This window comes from Drosophila arizonae, chromosome X (assembly GCF_054131065.1).
Source record: "Drosophila arizonae isolate 15081-1271.41 chromosome X, UAZ_ARI_1.0, whole genome shotgun sequence".
NCBI classification, from domain to species: Eukaryota; Metazoa; Arthropoda; class Insecta; order Diptera; family Drosophilidae; genus Drosophila; species Drosophila arizonae.
The window spans coordinates 28,671,386-28,690,102 of NC_142927.1; the positions used below are offsets into that span (position 1 = coordinate 28,671,386).

Below are 18,717 nucleotides of genomic sequence, written 5' to 3' on the forward strand. Positions count from 1 at the left end.
AAAAAAATTTTATTTTTTTTTTTTCATTTTCTGTAAAGTAGTCATCTGCATGCAAATTTGACCTTTTTTAGTACATTTTGTGCGTTTTTATGCCGACTTTGGGTTAGTTTTTTGCTCTAGAAATCCGGGGTGGCACCTGGTGGCAGCCAAAGTTTTATTTATATTAAAGAGGATATCTTCCTTAACACGTGTATATATACCGGTGCTCGGAACTCGGCGGAACTCAAAAGATACAGACTACTTTAGGTAAAAAAAATGGTCAAATTTAGAGGTTTAGTAAATTTAAACCAGCTCTGCAATGAAAAATCGTATTACCATAATTTTTTTTGTATTCTATTAGTAATAATCCATTCTTTAAATCGCAACCAACACTGCCAAAATTGGTGAAAGATTTTTCCTACAATTCAATTGACAAGTGGCATATTTTTCACAAAAATACGCTGCTCTTCACAACTTTGCCACTTTCCCAAATTTTGAAGGGCTATAACTACCCTTAAAATTGACCGATTTTCAAAAATCTTTCGGCTACAAACCAGTAGATCGATTTATTTTCATATGACATCAACTTTTTAAAAATCGCTTAAAGTCACTTTTTTGATTTTTGCCACGCTCTGCCGGCAGAGGCCCCACTGTGCGCCGCCCACTCCCACGCCCACTCGGAGCTCTCATTGAGCCACTCAGCTGAAATATCAGCTCTCCCCTAGCTCCCTAGCTGTGGATGTGTGCCTGTGCATAGACATAAGTAAGTTGTTTCCTTTATATTTTTATTTATACCCTATATATCTGGCGGCAGGGCGAAAAGGGCTTAGAGCAGCTGAGCTGGGGTTTTGGGGAATGCAGGGTATGCGCTGTGGTGGCAAAAGCTGCATCAGTCGAGATGCTTTCCTATTTGCTGAAACTTTAATGAAAGTCAAAGCCATAAACAGGACGAGTGCTCCAGTCCGCAATTCCTGACCTGCAGATACCCTATAATTTATTGAAAATTGAAAAAAATTCAATTGATCGATATATAGAAATATATCAAGAGAATTTCATCACCATCTTATCTGAGACTTCCGTTTTTTTGGTCGAGCTAAGTCTCGCCCTTGATGATGTGCTAGAGTGAGACAAACCTTTAGCCTAGTTTTCTATCTAAGGATTATTAAATCTGCTTTTGGCATCGTTAAGACCGTAAATATGGCAATGTTAACGGAATAAAAAAGGGATTGATATTAGCCTGCTGATACATATATATATATACCCCCTTTTACATATGCTTCTTCTTTGCAAAGCTTTTTGCTTGCAGTATGGATCTCAATATCGAAGAAAGGGAGTTAGTTACCTCGAATCCAATGCATGGCCAATGACTATATTTGTTTACGCAAATAAATTAGATATTTATCATATTGAAAATATATGGGTAGAGAACCTTCAAGTCATGCACTCCCAATTAAAGAGGCTGCGCATTCTATATTGTGCATATAAAAAGCATTGCAATTTCCTCTCAAAGAATGTTCCATGAAACCAGCGAACGGGGGGGAAAGAGAAGCGAAGTTGCATAGAGAGAGAGTGAAAGATAAAAGAAATGGAATGGGTAAGCAGCCATGCTTATGCATCTATGCCTTAGCAGAATCTGTGAACATGTTAAAGTGTCGTTTTCATTTTGCCCGTATCTATATGGGATGCTTTCACTTTTCGTAAGTAGGCTTCGGATTTTGCTTCTTGGCATTAGTCCTGTATATTTGTCATTGAGTCGAAGCTCTATTGGCATCATTGCTGGAATACTGAAAACACTAAAATCCATTTACTGTGCTTTATCGAATTTCTCGTACATCTGTATGAATTAGATCTTTTAGGTAAGTCGCAATCGTATGGGCTGCACAGGTAATTAATCGATGGCTAACTCAGGTAAATACAACATGGATGCTGTGGCTGACTTCTTGATGCGGCTCTACCATCGGGCCAGAATGAGTATCATGTGGCTGTTTTCCGATTGGCGTGGCCAGGATCGGCGCCGTCTGCAAATGGAATCGGAGGTATATACCATTCCTTTCAACGAGTTCCGCAATTTCGACGACGACATGGAGTACTACATGAATGATACAGACGAAGCTATCCAGTTCGCAAATGATCTAGCCTTCAGAGCAGCGAACCCAGAAAATCTATTGCCAGCTGGCGAAGACGCCTTCGAAGACAAACTTGAAATAAAGGAGGAATCCAACCAACCCAACTAACCCAACTGAACGATCTGTCACACTGTTCCAATGTGCAGCAGACTTCAATAAACGAACATTTCCATCAGCAACTTTCACTCGATTGTTGTGCTTTGTTGTTGCTGCTGTACTGGCTTTGTTGCTTGGCGGCTCTATTTTTAGATTGGCCGAAATTGTGGCGCTTTAACAGCACTCTTAACAGCAACTGGGCATTAGCTGAACAACTGGCTCGTTGGTCTAGGGGTATGATTTCCGCTTAGGGTGCGGGAGGTCCCGGGTTCAAATCCCGGACGAGCCCAATTTGGACTCTGTTTTTAATTCAACATATTTTAGCTTTATTTAACAAAAAAAAAAAAAAAAAAAAAATTCGACTGAGTAAGAATTCATTTAAAGCTTTAAAACGCCAATTCGAACAGTTAAAAGAATGAAATGGTTTTCTTACAAATTAAATCAGTTTTTGTTGCTCAGTCAACGTTGCTAGATAGACAAATTAAATGATTGGGAAGAATTTCATGCATAAAATGATTCTTATTGTGGCTTGGCGTTATATTAGTCATATGATAAGGCTATATTTTACACTAAAGTAATGAGTAGGTGATTACATATAAATACTTATATACATATAAATATAAGATATGAATTTGGATATATGTATATGTATATGTATATGTATATGTATATGTATATGTATATAAAGTAATCTAAGTTATATATGTCGTATCAGCGCGATATTAGACTGTTGTTGAAGTTAGTATGGGAATTCTTGATGCAATAGTGTTGAGAAATACTGGAAGTTCGTATTTAACGATTGATTTAGTATTGTAATGATAATTAAAGGATGTATTGCCAGTAAGAGAACGTAGTCCCGGGTGTCGCGAGACGGCTAGTTATTTTATTCACAGCAGGGTGCGTTCGATGAACAAGAATATGCGATCAGAATTAGAGGTTTTGACAGGAGAAGAGAAATCACTTGGTCAAAGACTATTGAGCCAGAAAGAGCATTTGGAAAGAGTTTAGCGACACCGGGAATTCGTTGGGACGCGCAGCTATGATGGAAAACAAGAATGAGAAACGCAATGCCCCGACATATATAATAGAGCAAACTTTATTATTATTATTTAATCATATTATTTTATATTTTATGAAATTATTTATGGCTTAGGAGAAGAAGCATTACGCAAAAGTCGAATGAACAGTTCAATGATAGCCTTTCAATAAACGGACTAGGCCACAGCTATGTATGTATATAGATTCGACTGTTCATTAGTATACACACACATACATACATATACACCGCATTCTGTACACATTTGTCAACAAAATGTCAATTCCCTCCAGCGAAATATTGAGAGGACAGCCTTAGCTCATATCGGAGGAGTTGATGTTGGATTATGCGTTCAGGTTCAAAGCACTTTCCGCATGCTACGAGGGCGAGGGTTGCGCAATTCGTTATGTGTTCTGGTCTTCTGGCATTTGACCGTTTGACACTTGGCAAGAAATTCGAATGGCATGGGCAGAGCGCGGATACGAAGGGGACAGGGGACAGGGGACAGGGGAGTCCTGGCCATGTTTCGTAATTATTTAAAAAGCAAACTACGCCCACACACACATACACACACACAAACACAAACGCACTTGCATGCTTGTGCCTAGGCGCATTTATAATTGTGTGTGCTTTCTATTGTTTAAGCATCCTTGCGGCAGTGGCAGCAGCAGCAGCAGCAGCAACAACAACAGCAGCAACAACAATGGCAACAGCGCAGCAGGCAGTCGTTGGGGCAGCTTCCTTGACAACTTTGAAGGCTGTCGGCAGGAGTTGGAGTCTACGATTCGGGCATGGGTCACCTGCAGCAGCAACATCGTCAACATCATCATCATTGCCATCTTCTTTATTTTGTGCACTTATGCGCCTTTACTTTGTGCATAATTTCTTAAGCAGAAGCAGAAGCAGAAGCAGCAGCAGCAATGCTTGTCGCCCCAACGTGGGGCATGCGGGAGCAATGCACTGAGCTGGGCTGTAGGCTGACGCCTGCCACCTGCCGCCTGCCGCATGTTGGCCATTGGCATTGCCTGCTTCTGATTTGCAAAGGTGGTATTGACTGAATGATCATTCGATACAATTCAGTTGCAGCATGTTGCACGAACAAATCACGGCGAACCGCCCTCAGCCACGGCGTGCTGCATGCATTTGAGTTTGCCCAACTCTCAGTATTTGCCAGCTCTGCTTGGGGCAGCCACCCCCTGCTTAGCCATTCGCTACTCGTTTCTCGCTTCCCCCATCTCCCATCTCCCATATCCCATCTCATTTCGCCTTTCTCCTTTCGCGTTTCTGCTTGTTTTCTTTTTTGCTGGCTGCTTGTCTATCTAGCTGTGCTTCTGCTTCTGTGTTCCATTAAGAGTAGCTCTTGGGCATGAATGTCATCATCAGGACAAGTGTTGCAGCGCGCTCACATGGGACAACAACAGCAACAAAACAAACGGCAGCAGCATTTACTGGGGTGAAAGTAAAAATTACACTTGCAACAGCAACAGCAGCTGCAGCAGTGGCAGAATTTTTGCAAACGTCAAAGGCGAAAACGTTGACGTTTCTGATCCTGGAGCTGAAAATTGTGCTGCTCCAGCTCCAGCTCCAGCTCCAGCTCCAGTGTCAGCTCCAGCTCCAGCTCCGACTCCAGCTCCTGTGTTGCTGCTGGGGTTGTGCCAGCGCATGAGTTCGTTAAACCTTCAAGCATCGAAGCTTTCATTTCTTGACAAAACCCTCAACCAGAACAAACTACAGCATGCCAGTGGGGCGCGAATCTCAGCACAGCAGCTGCAGCAGCGGCAGCAGCAGCGGCAGCGGCAGCAGCGGCAGACTGGGCACCACTGCCAACGGCTGCAGCAGCTCCAGAGCGTCAGGTCGGGCCAAGTCGCGGTACTCACATCACAGACACATACTTTGAAGCCGTACGCTGGGGCTGCACGAGTATTCAGCCGTTGCGCACTCCAAAAACTTAGCTGCTCGCACTCGGCCGCGCCCTCGCCCTCGCCCTCGCCCTCGCCAAGTCGATGACTGGAAAACGCCCAGAGTCAAGCATATTGCGTTAAATTTTAATTAAGCCAGCCACACGCACTTTTTACAAAAGCAGGTGGAACGAAACGGGATGCTGCGCCTTTGTTGGGACATAAGCCTCGCTGCGTGCTCTGCGCTCTGATTCATTTCTCGTTTCCAGCCTATTATGAATATTATTTTTATTTCCTTTTTCTAAATTGCTTAATTTGTTCTCATTGTTCTCATCATAATTATTATAATTATTATTATGCTTATAGTCAATGTAAATGGGAATATGGGATTTAATAATCTTGTTTAAATTTATGCCTAGTCCCATATATTCTTAATCAGAACGACGGGGTATATCGAAAGGAGACATAAATATGTATCTAAATGTGTACATATATTTCTGTTCATCTTTCGCAGTGCGAGTTTCTACATATTGTCGCCTTCTATATATTCGATAAACCACTTCGTTCGCCAATTATCGATAATAATCGATATTTTCATTTGGGTTTTTAAGCGCACTATACAAGATGCGTCGAGTGATTAAAGCAAATGCTCTGAGGGTTCAATTTACAAGTACCCTAGCTTAGTTGGCGATAGGTAGTCAAGTCACATAGTCATAACACAGGGACAACTTTTGTGCATTTCAAATATAGTCGCTAAGTCGCCCTTATGTTAAATTCCAATTCTGTTCGGTTTTAACTGAATATACTTATATCTGGACCTGCCAAATCAATAGCAGATAGATAGAGATACAGAATGTAAATCCATGTATGCAAATACAATTCAAGCAGGAGAATAAAAAGTAATCCGATTTTGACATCCATAGAGACCTCAAACTTCCTCTTGTACAAAACGAAATACAGTCAAGATCAGGCTAAAAGATCATGACAGTGGAGTGGGACTGGGATTATCTGAAAATGCCTATAATAATAAAACGCGTGTAAAAAGATTCCACGTCCTGGACCAACCAAATGGATAGCTATACATAGATAGTTAGTATAGATTGAGTTCACTGGAGCCCAAACTACCATAGTTAATATCAATTTGCTTATTATATAGCTTAAGGCAGATTGCAAATAAAACTTGAATAAAAAAATAATAAATAGATAGCTTTTACGACCTGCCTGTCGATCGGCAGTGCACTCGGTAGGCTTGCAGCAACGGCCTCCATTGCCGGCTTAGTGAAGTAGTATCCCATTGATGAGCCGCGTGATATTGGCAGTTAAGGAAAATTGGCAAGCAAGGAAAGTGCGCAACTATCATTTTCCTTTACATAGACAGCTGACTATGTAAGCACCACGCCAGGCCACTTGGCCTAGCCTTAATTAAATTCCAGCTGAAGTAATGAGTGCTAGGCAATACTCAAAGAGCTGAGCTGTGTTGCCTCACGCTGGGAGTAGGCAGACGATGTTCAGTGCTCAAGTTTCTCTTATGTATTAACTGTTTTAGTGTAATTACTTTATGTGATATCACATAAAAGGTGGTATTATTTGGCTTAAGATAACTTCGAGCTGACTTCCACAGTTAAATTGTTGAACTACTTGTGAATAGAACTCAGAGGGAAATCCTGCGATGTTTAGTAGGGATGCCGACTGAATGATTGTACGCTATCAGATCTGGATCTAGCTAGTTAGTCAACTTACTCACTTGGCACAATTAGTTTCTCCCTTCATCTTGACCACTATATCGATGACTAATCACTTACATAAAGAGCATATATAGAATTACTTGAATATCATATCGTGTACTCCGTCGATTACGTTTGGATAGATCTTCAACTTGATTCAGTTGAAAGTAAGTTGACTACATTGTGGCAGCTATTAAAGCAGTTTATGTAAGAAGAAGCAGGAGCCAAGGCGGCATTACAGCGCTGATGATCCATGTACTTATATGTATGTATGAGGAGCTGGAGTGAGGAGGAGCGGAAGACATCTGCTCGAGGGAGCTGCTGCAACCAGCTTGGCCACTCGCTGCCTGGCGAGGCCAGGCGTTGTGCTAATTGATTCTGCCGCTTAAGTTTACAAAGCGTAATTTTTATTGAAATGTGAGCAGGGTAGCTGCAAGAGCGAGTAAGAGAGAGAGAGAGAGAGAGAGAGTGAGAGGGAGAGTGAGAGGGAGAGGAGTATGCTCAGCCACCAATTTGACCTCAATGTGTCCGCGTCCGTGTCTGCTCCGTGCGATGGCAATCGTCTGATGGACACCAACACGGGAACTGCCATTGCCATTGCCATTGCCACTGCCTTTGCCTCTGGCTCTGGCTCTGGCTCTTGCTGTGGCTCTGGCTCTGGCATGGCGGCTGCTGTGAGTGGCATTCGCGGTGTGTCCAGTCGGCTCGCTGCTCTGTTTTGATGTTCGGTGCATGTCGCAGCATTTGTAAATGATATGCGCCGCCTCGCCAAGTGACAGCGCTAATGGGCAGTGAGGCTTTGCTGCAACTGTCTCAGCGCCTGATGAGTTGCCCGGCCGCATTGCACGCTCAATCAGCTGTGCTCAATAAACTATGAAGCTGCCTGGCATTGTTTGAATGCCAGTTGCAGTTTGCAGTCACAGCGCTCACTGCTGCAAACGATCCTCCCGGCCAACAGAGCCAACAGAGCCAACAACCAACAGGCAACAGTCTTCAGGCAGCGCTAAGTGCTCAAAGTGTGTCGTCGTCGTCGTCGTCGTCATCCTCGCACGTCCCACAAGTTGTTTGTCGGTTGATTGCTGTTATGTGCTGGTATGCAGCGCTTAACACGCCAAGTCAATTAAATGTTGCTTCCGCAACTTGGCCAAGGAAAGTGTAGCAGCCGAGCCAATCGAACTGCTGCACGGCCGCCGTATTGGACTGCGGCACATAACAATAACACGTTGTTTGCAGCCCATGTTTGATGTATCACACCCTCAAAGGCGCGGCCAGGGGGGCACAATGCGAACGTCGACGCACTCGGTTAAGTGTCGATGAAGTGTTTATGGCATAAACAGCAACAACAGCAGCAACTGCAACAAAAGCTGGCAACGTTCCGAGAGTCTGTCTTGGACCTGCAAGCGGCTATCATATATGCTCAAAGCTTTATGGCAAGCCATTGTTGCAGTTGTTGTTGCTGTTGCTGCAGTTGCTGTTGCGGTTGGCATCGGCATCGGCGTCGGCATCGGCATCGGCGTCGACATCCTAGTGTGGCATGCGTGCAATGTACCCCCGGCTGCAATGTGTATCTGCAGAAACATGTTTATGGCTTTTTACACTTAACACCAATGAGTCCCCAACACCACCAGCAACCGCTTCGTGTGGGTTATCGTGGTCAAGTCAGTGGCGCAGACGACAACGCAGATGACGACGCCGCGCTGCCTGGTGAAAGTGAGCCTTTTTCTTTTTGGCTGGCCAACTAACTCACTGCACATCCGAGCTGCTCCCCAAAATGGCAAAAGCCGCGCAACATGCAGCAGTGGCAATGAAGTTGTTGCTGTCGTGCCAGGGTCTGTCCTCTTGCGCCTGGGTAACTTGGTGAGCAATCTGCCAAAAGCTACCAAATTTCTGCGGGGTCAACTCAAATAGCTAGAAATCATTTTCATGATTTGATAAACTATTTTTTTTTTTTACTCCATCGAAACTGCAAAATTTTACAGTGGAGTAAAGTAGAGCAGAGTAGAGTAGAGTAGAGTAGAGTAGAGTCGGGTAGAGTAGACTTGAGTAGAGCAGAGTAGAGTTGAGTAGAGCAGAGAGTAGAGAAGTAGAATAGAGTTGAGTAGAGCAGAGTAGAGTAGAGTAGAGTTGAGTAGAGCAGAGAGTAGAGTAGAGTAGAGCAGAGAGTAGAGAAGTAGAGTAGAGTAGAGTAGAGTAGAGTTGAGTAGAGTAGAGTAGACTTGAGTAGAGTAGAGTAGAGTAGAGTAGAGTAGAGTCGGATAGAGTAGAGTAGAGTCGGATAGAGTAGAGTAGAGTAGAATGGAGTAGAGTCGGGTAGAGTAGAGTCGGGTAGAGCAGAGTAGAGTAGAGCAGAGAGTAGAGCAGTAGAGTAGAGTAGAGTAGAGTTGAGTAGAGCAGAGTTGAGTAGAGCAGAGAGTGGAGAAGTAGAGTAGAGTAGAGTAGAGCAGAGTAGATTAGACTAGACTAGAGTAGAGCAAAGCAGAGTAAAACAGAGTAGAGCAGAGAGTAGAGTAGAGTAGAGTAGAGTAGAGTTGAGTAGAGTAGAGCTGACTAGAGTCAAGTGTCAGTTTTGTATATAGTTTACTTATTAATTGCTGTACTTTTAGCTAATTAGTTTATATTTGGAAGTGGCTTAGCTTTTAAGACTTTGACTTTGTTGCATGCCGCATTTATTATTGAAATATAAGAGCAGACCAACAACTTGAGTCATACAATGTGCTCGTGTAGCAGTCAAGTTAATAGCAGCTTGTCATTGTTTCTCCTGCTTTTTGTCTTCTTCTAATACACACGACTTGATTGCCGCCAGCACCAGCAGCACCAGCACCACCAGCAGCAGCAGCAGCAGCAACAGGAGCAACAGCAGCAGCAGTGCGGCTGCAATTGAAAATGTCAGAAAGTGCTGCACAGACGGCAGCCAAGCTGTGGCGTCATTCTCAAGCCTATGCGGCAGTGTCCAGTCGTAGCCAGCAGCGATCATTAACCATAAAGCAGGGAGAAGTCGAGATTGGCTCAGACTCGCCGTCTCTGTCTCTCTGGCTGCGTCGTCGAGGTGTTTAAGGCGGCAACAAAATTATGGTAATTGCATGGCAATTGTAAGGCAATTGCGCATACGACGCGTTGTGCGCCAATGACAATGACAAAATGTTTGGGCAGCCAGCCCGCTTAGCTGGTTAACTGTTTGAGTTGACCCAATGCCAAACGGCTAATGCAACCAGCCAATATCAGCTGCATTGCTTTCCCACTGTTGCTCTGGCTGTGGCTGTTGCTGTGGCAAGCGCTGTTGTTGCACAAGCCGGCCATATAAATTAGCAAACGCTAAGCGAGACAATTTCACTGCACATTATGGGCCAAATTATCAATGCCCATAAAGTATTTCCTCTTTGGCCGCGGGCAAACACAAGGAAAACACCAGGAAAAGAGTATCAAATCAACCTCAGGCAGATGCTGCACTGGCAAATACCCTATAGCCCACTCGCATAGCTCTGCCGTTCCGCTGAAACTCTTGTGATGCGCGAGCCCCGCACTATCCACTCGCATTGGCTCAAATCTCGGTAACGAACATGTGAGATAAAGTTATGAAATGTATCAAATGTATTGTTAAATAGTAGTACTGGCCAGCCTGCAGTGTTTACAGGGTATAATAAGATGCACAAGCGCTGGGGAGGCGCGCAAAATGCGTTCATCACGTTTCTGGCCGTTTAGTACGAAATAAATTTAAAGCCTGTTTGAGGCAGACGTTGCCAAAGACCGCGATGGGCACAAATGCTTAAATAATAAAGAACGAGCTGCGCCGGTGTAGCAGCCAGACGCCCACAAAATGCTAACAAGTAACGAGGGGAACACAAAGAGTGACAGAGGCAGAGCCAGAGAGAGTATGTAAGAGAGAGAGAGAGAGAGAGAGAGAAAGAGAGAACGAGCCATGTGAGCAAACGCATTCGAGGGCCCAAGTATTCGGAACTGGACCTCGACTCAGCGAGTTGGAGGTGAAGACTTTGGCCGCATGTTGCTATCTTGCCATGTTGCTCTGTTGCTCTGTTGCTCTGTTGCAGTTGCATTGCGGCTCTGGCTAAATAAAATCCGTTATAAATAAATGCACGTATTGCCATTACATTTCATTGTCTGGCAGCCACAGAGATCCCCACTCTCTCTCTCTCTCTCTCACTCTCTGTCTCTGCTTTGGCATCGCTAACACAAAACGCCAGCGGTCACCACAGCCAACTTGGGATTGGGGCTAGAACTGAGACAGAGACAGATCCTCAAAGTGAGACGGAGACGGCCTGCGACTGGTGCCTTGTAGCTGGTACGTAAAGTTTTTGGCATCCTGCTGCCTAAATGGCGTTAAATAAGGCGTTGATGATCATTATCAGTGGAACGACTCGCTGCAACTGAGACGCTGTTCGCGTCCAGCGTGTCCACATCCCAGTCGACATCAACATTTGAGCGTCCGCAACGAGCGCGTCTGTAATCCAATAGCCCCATCACGTCGTCATCGACGCCGTCGCCGTCGTCGTCGTAGCGAGGTGTTAAATTTGCCAGGCGCTAATGAAGTCGGCCCCGGTGTTCACAATTCAAATCGCAGCAAACCAAAACGTTGCCATACGAAAAAATTAAGTAACATTTTTGTTTTTGTTTTTTGGTTTTTGCTTTCGCCAGATATCATCCTCACGAATTAATATTTGCAATGGAGCGCTTTCCCCTCGCCACAGCGGACGACGAGTCGCGACGTGGCACACACAGAACAATCCGCGCCAGCATCTCTCGCTTTGAGTCTAATGAATGCCTCCAACGCCTCCTCGTATTGCCGGCTGCTTCATTCGCTTCGATATTGGGCAACGCCTACCCAAAACTCATTTATAATTTTACGTGAATCGCCCCAGCCCCATCCTTAGTGGCAAATGTTGTGGTCGCATCCTCCATCCGTGCCATGTGCTTGGCTTCGATCTTTCCCAGTTTTCGGTTCTCAGTTCCCAGTTCCCAGTTGCCAGTTGTCAGTTGGCAGTTGGCTCTGCCAAGTTCACGATCGTGCTGCACGTTTTGCGGCATTATTTACGGGCACAGAGCCACAGCCCCCTCCAGTCCCTCCAGTCCCTCCAGCAGCAACAGCTGCCTGCTCTCGTCTCTGTCTCTGTCTCTAAATGGCAGCCCATGTGGCTCTGGTGCCCACTAACAAGTTACCGATTGGTTGCTGCCTGCTGACTGCTGCCTGTTGCAGGCCCCGCCCTGCTGCCCCCTTGCAGCATTCCTGTTGCACATTCACTCCTTTGCCAATAATCATAATAATTTACGACCACCCAACAGCGATTGGGGGCAGCGCTCGGATGTGGAAGCTGACAGCATTTTGTAAGCATTTTGTATTGTTTTATAACACTGTTGTTGCTGTTCTTGTTCCTATTGTTGTTGTTGTTGTTGCTGCTGCTGCTGTTGCTGTTCTTGGCACAAGTGTTCCGCTCCGTTCAGTTGAGCGTGCGTGAGCCAGTCCCACTCACGCGCTTGAGCCTGGCCAAAAAACTAAAGCCAAACTTCAGTTCGTCTAGACACGTTGCATATTGAGAGTTTTCCGGCTAGAAGTTTTTGCCATTTTTGACTTTTTTTTAATCCCCCGTAGTCGGCTTACAATAGAAGTGCAACGATATACCCTGTATAATTGGGCAACCGCTTGAAAAGGTATAATAGAACGTCTCTTTTATAAATTGCAGTCGATTTCTAAAGTATATAAACTATTTTAAGATTCCAGTTTAAGGCGATCGACTTAACAATTAATGCAATTAGTAAAACCAAAGTTTTTCATTTCCAGCAAACATTTTTTAAATATAGCTAATTATATTAATTTTTACTTATAAAATATTAGATTAGTTTAAAAAAAAAAATTTTTTAATTTTAGTTTTTAATCCCAAAAAAAAAAGATCTTTCAGCTATTCTTGTGAGCATACGTTGAAACCGAACGGAAACGATCTATCGCAGAAGTGAATGTGAATGCATAGTATGCTCATTAATAAGTCGATTCAATCCACTGACCATTCCAATAAACAGGGTATATGCCAGTCAAGCTGCAACCCAACTAGAGCACTCGCACTTGTGGTTTATGGAATTGTTTATGTTTTGTTGTGGAATAAATCGCTTCATTGGCTCCGCAATCGTCTATGCTGTTAACGTTTAATGGTCTATTAACTACTTAAAAAAAAAAAAAAAAACAAAAACTGGCAATATCCATAACATACATACAAAACATTTTTCCTCTTTTTTTCCATAATAAATTATATTATGAAATCCCTTTGGGATGGTTCGATTGCCCGTTTAACTGTTTTGGCTTTAACATTTTGTTTATTGTTTGGTCTTTGGCTTTGTAGTATGCACATTTATTTCAGAATAAATATTTCGATATGTATGGTGGTTAAGTGGATTATGCAATAGTAAATAGCCAGGAAGTAGACGACTAGATACCTTAGCCAACAAGATGTGTATGAGTAACGCGATGTCTGTCTGTGATGTCATAAGGGAATAAAGCCAACCCACAATCGTAGAGCTTGATTAGTAATTAGGCCTTCAAATTATGGAGGCATTTTATGTAAAGCAATTAGAAGAGAGCGGTGATGGTAAATATGATGTTCCTAATGATCCTTCTACAGTGAAATCATCATCAGAGTATAGAGTACTTGAACTTAATCTCATTCAATTACGAAGCTCGCATCAATTAAATCCCCAAACGAACTTTATACATCTAGTCTCATACATATTTGCAGAGTTTCTACCCAATGAATAAATCATGGAATATCCCCATCAAACATCAATCATTCTTCAGTTCATAGCAAATATTCATTATTACAATACCAATAGCTTCACTCCACAGTACAGTTATTATAGAGATATCGTAGCTTGTAGAAAATATATAGCGGACAATTTTATATTGAAATTCAAAAATCATTATTAGTATAAGTCAATTTACTCTTTGATTTTAAAACTGATCAAATAATTCACTCTCATACTCTTAAGATAGCTAAAATAAAGTGATTCTCATTTGATACTTCTCGAACCGATCCTTATTGTAAAATGTTAAATTTCGGTCTAAACTATTGATGTTTCGAGAATGTATACAATTTATATATATATATATATATTGTATATATGAAAAATGCTCTCTCATATTCACAAAACAATTATACCTTTTTGGGCATTTTGGGAGCGAGCAGGGTACAGTGAACCGGTTTCTGCCGTTCCACAAAAGCTATGTACTACATATAGTACCCCTTCTCTCGGCACACGGGCATGAAAAACAAAACCGCAAAATTAATTTCAATTTGTAATTGTCTGCGGTCGAGACTAACCAGGGTATACAACTGCCTTTGGAGACAGTGGCTCGCTCGGCAGTGGAATACTGTGGCAGCAAGGTGCTTTTGATTTGCCCACAGCTTGCGGTGCATCTTGACGCCGTAATTAAAACCAATTATGCGACGCAGCAAAGGCGACTTTATTGAATTGCTGATGGATCACTGGAGAGCCGCACAGTTGAGAGACATTTGAAACCTATTTGAATATACTTGAAAGATTTAAGCGGGAAGCAGAAACGATTAAAGACTTTAACTAAATATGCGCAAGTGACGTATATTTAATAGCCCTTCCCCACATTTACGCTTAAAGGCTTCGAGCTCGAAAAAAGGGGCGTGACAACTGATCAGCAACAACGACTGGGCGGGCAATGTCGTCGCGATTCGCTCCGCAGCAGAATTCATTTCAAATGCAACATTGTGGAGCAGTCATTGAACTGTCAAAGGAACCGAAAGCCGCCAGCTTGTTTTGTTGCCAAAAGAGTTAAAAGGCTCGACCGGCAAAAACTACAGCCGAATTGTGTTTACTTGTGTGTACGTGTGTGTGAGTGGGTGTGGGTGAATATTTGTCGGACGTACAATGAATTTTACATTTTAAAGTATGAAATTCGCTGAGAACATACTTAAAATAAAAGATTAAGAATCCCAAAAATGTACTGCGCATATATTATATAAGGGGAGAAGATATATTCCCAATACATACATAAGGATAATGAAAACAAAAACAACTAAGCATAGCGATGAAGTCACAGAAATAAATATTTAGCGATAATATCGTTTATAATAATAAGATTTACTTAATCTAACAGAATCCAGGTACAATGTAAGTTTTGTATACCGAGTCTAGGACCTCAATCAAGGATTCTCAGAATCTTAAAGTTAATAAAATGGAAATGGACTTTCTATTACAATCCTTAATTTCAACTGAACCAACTATTCACTTATTCACAGATCCAACTATTCACTTACCGAAATAGACTTATTTGCAGGTGTGACATTTTAAAAAATACCCTGTAAGTTTCACCATCCCCTTACGACTGGCCGACAATTATATATCTACGTCCAATGGGGACATGGAAAATCTGGTAAAACTCTAGCTTCGAAGCTCTACTGTAACGAATCACTTTCTGCTGGCCTTCTCTATTAATATAGCAAAGTTTCTAAGCCTCTTCCCTCAATACTATTGTAATAGTTGTAATAGGAGTTGAGCTGTCTTTTCAAACAGCTTTAACAAAAAACTAACTGCTTTATTTTTGCTATGAATGAGTATTATGCAGTCAATACAACTCGATTGGAACAGTCTTACTTATTCATTAACAAAATAAAATTGCAATAATTATATGCAAATAATTTGATTCATAGCCTGAACTTGAGTTCGCAGCCCTGGTTCATATAGAGTTAAGTGCTTGCATGCTTGCTATACATGCTTGAAGACGCTTATGCAATTGAGTGTGTTAATGCGTGTGTGTGTGTGTGTGGGTATGTGTATGTAGGCTATGCAATCGGAATTTGTTGACTAACAGGCTGATGATCATGAGGACATCGAGGACTCTGGCCAAAGGCGTCACGCGTAACAAACAGATAACAATAACAACATGACGAGAGAAAGCAAATAAAATACGAGCTGCGAACAGAAAAAAAACAAAGAAGTGGAAGAGGCGATTACATAAATTCATTAAAATGGTTGCAAAATGGGAGTCAGGCAAACAGCAGCCGCAAACAGCAGTCGGGAGGGAGGGAGGTAGTAGGAGACAGACGGCAGGAGGCGGAAGGCGGCGGCAGGCGGCAGGAGTCAACAGTCGATACGGACTGTGACATGGTAGCACAGCAGATAGACAGGACAGCTAGAGGCAAAGGCTAAAGCAAGCAGTAGAGGGCAAATACTCGAGGCTCTATATATAGCCTGGTCAAACGTTGCCATATGCCAGATGTCAGTTGTCAGCCCGGGACAAGGATGAACGGCAACGGCAACGGCAACGCCAATAGCATTGACTGCGCACGCACACACGAGCCGAATACAACGTACGTTCATACCCTGTACGCAGGCGAAGGCAGTGCATAATGCAGTTAGATATAGCTTATTCATTTGATTTATTATCTAAGAAGCTTCTTCTTACAAATTTGTATTTTGTATATCGACTTCCAATGTCAATGAAAGCTATATACATACAAAGATGACAGAACACTTATGTCATACTCTGAATTTTCTTTTAATTAATATTTTTACAAGATTGCATGAACAAATATTTATTTTCCTATATTGTCTAGCACCTATTTGTTATGCATATATGGGAAAACCAAACAAGAATTATGATGAACTCTTTAAAAAATATAACAATACGAAAGTACCTGCATTTTATATACGAAAATATAAATATGTCAGTATCAACCTATGAATACATATATCTCGAAATATCTCGAAATTTATGTTAGATTTTTCAGATTAATTTCAACAATGTTTGTCTTATAAAAATATACCGTTGCATACATCTCGAACCTATGTACAGGGTATCTGTAGGTCGCGCACGCTTGACTGGAGCACTCGTACTTGTTTTTACTACAAAGGTTGATCAGGCACACACATTGGACGTGCAACATGCACCATGTATGTCTCTCCTCTTCTGTGCGTGTGTGAGTGTGCTTCAGTGTGTGTGAGTGTGTGTATAAATCTGCGTACGTGGCGGCATTCGGGCAGAAGATTGCTTAGCCAGTCATCGTCATTCAGAAGGCAGTCACACAATGGTCAGCCCGAGATTGAGGCTGTTTGCTCCTGCTGCTGCTGCTGCTGCTGCTGCTGCTAGTGATGGCTGACGATAATGTTGCATGACAATGCCAGCTAGGTCTAATGCCTGCAACAGCAACAGCAACAGTGAAAGAAACGGCAACGGCCGTAACAATAATACACTGAGAATGACAGACAGAGAAGTTCACAAGTTCAAACGCAGACGCAACGGTTTGGACGTGGACCAAATTGCTATGCCATGCCCAAGGCCCACTACCAATACCAGCCGCAGCCACAGCCACAAATGCAGTTCCACTGCCCCAACTCCAACTCCAACTCCGACTCCGACTCCAACTCCGACTGCAACTTCGACTTCAATTCCAGCTTCAGCTGCAGTCGCCTCCGTTTCAAATGTTGCGTATAAAATGCGCATAAATAAAATGCTTAGTAGCAGGCGATTGGGCAATGCCAGGGCGCAAAATATGCAACAGACGTGGCAAAAAGCATTGAAAACGAGCCACTTCACTAAACGGTACTTTTTCGAAAGCAAAAAGCAAGAGCCAGAAAGCTAAAAGACTGCACCTCATAATATATGTATGTATACACGACCCCTCGCCATCCCAGCGCATCCCTTTTCAGGATTGCACGCTGCGCATGCGTGTCGGAGCTTAAATGCCTTTGGCATACGCCAAGTGCGAGTCGCGTCTCTGTCTATCTGTTTCTGTCTGTCCGTCCGTCCGTCTATCCGTCTGTCTGTCTGTCTGTCAGTCCGCCTGTACCTGATGAGCTACAGTGACGTCTTCCGTTAGCATAGCAAAGAGCATCGCAGCTATGTCGTTACGCTCGAGTGCAACGTGCATCAGCAGCTCAAGTTCGAACCACAAAGCTATCCTGGCTGTACGCATTGTAGATAATGTTATGGAAATTCCATTGAGCACAAAAAAAGTAGAGGGATATAAGGTAAATTTATTTCCTATTGCAATATTTTCTTAAGTGAAAAGTGAAATGACTAAATGGGATTATTTGAGAATTAAGAGCATAAAGTTCTTGAGAATCGCATAGAACAGCTGTGCACTCTCATAATATGAATGTAATTGATTGCTATGCTTATCAACAAATGTAAATGAATACAGATATAAAATGTAAAGCGAACTAGTTCATTTCCAATCATACCTCAGAGCTGGTTCACGTTTGTCTATGTATTTCTTGGAGCTCTGAGTTCGAATCTTCACTTTGTTTCTCTGCTGTCCCCAGTTCGCAGCTTGCAGCATTAACTATTGACGCTTTGTAGCTGTATAATAAGTCCGCTGAAGTGCCGCTCGCTGTGCCTCGCGGATATCTGCTGAGAGTTTCGAGCTTGGCAGTGTCTTGAGTGGCATCGCATGTGGCACATGCATTAATTAAACAGACTTCGTGGCAATATGGCAGGAATACATACATGGCAAAGCTGGCAACGCTTACGTTGGCATTATCTTTATTGTCAACATTATTAACCTCATCATCATCATTGGCATTGTCATCATGATCATTGTGAGTGAGTGCAGCAGCATTTGAAATGAAGCCATTCCTGATGGCAATAATAATTTAGTCAGCCAGGCGACATCGTCAACGCAATTTGATGTTGATAATTTCATTAATTAAAACGCGCACATCAATTGACACCAGCAACAGCAACAGCAGAAGCAGCAACAGCAGAAGCAGCAACAGCAGAAGCAGCAGCAGCATCAACATAAACAAACGACTCGAATCTGTTTTGAAGTGTTGGAAATTGAGCGACGAATTGAAGTCCCATGGAGCTATCCATACGAGTTTTACGG

General features: G+C 42.9%; 1 protein-coding gene and 1 non-coding gene across 2 annotated transcripts in view; one reads left to right on the forward strand and one right to left on the reverse strand.

Moving 5' to 3' along the window:
* The window catches only part of LOC108619090 (uncharacterized), a 144,484-nt gene that overhangs the window by 112,360 nt on the left and 13,407 nt on the right, over positions 1 to 18,717 (reverse strand). The gene's annotated exons all lie outside the window — the stretch shown is intronic.
* Positions 2,419 to 2,490, forward strand: TRNAP-AGG (transfer RNA proline (anticodon AGG)). Its single transcript has one exon. It is a non-coding gene; the product is annotated as a tRNA-Pro (tRNA).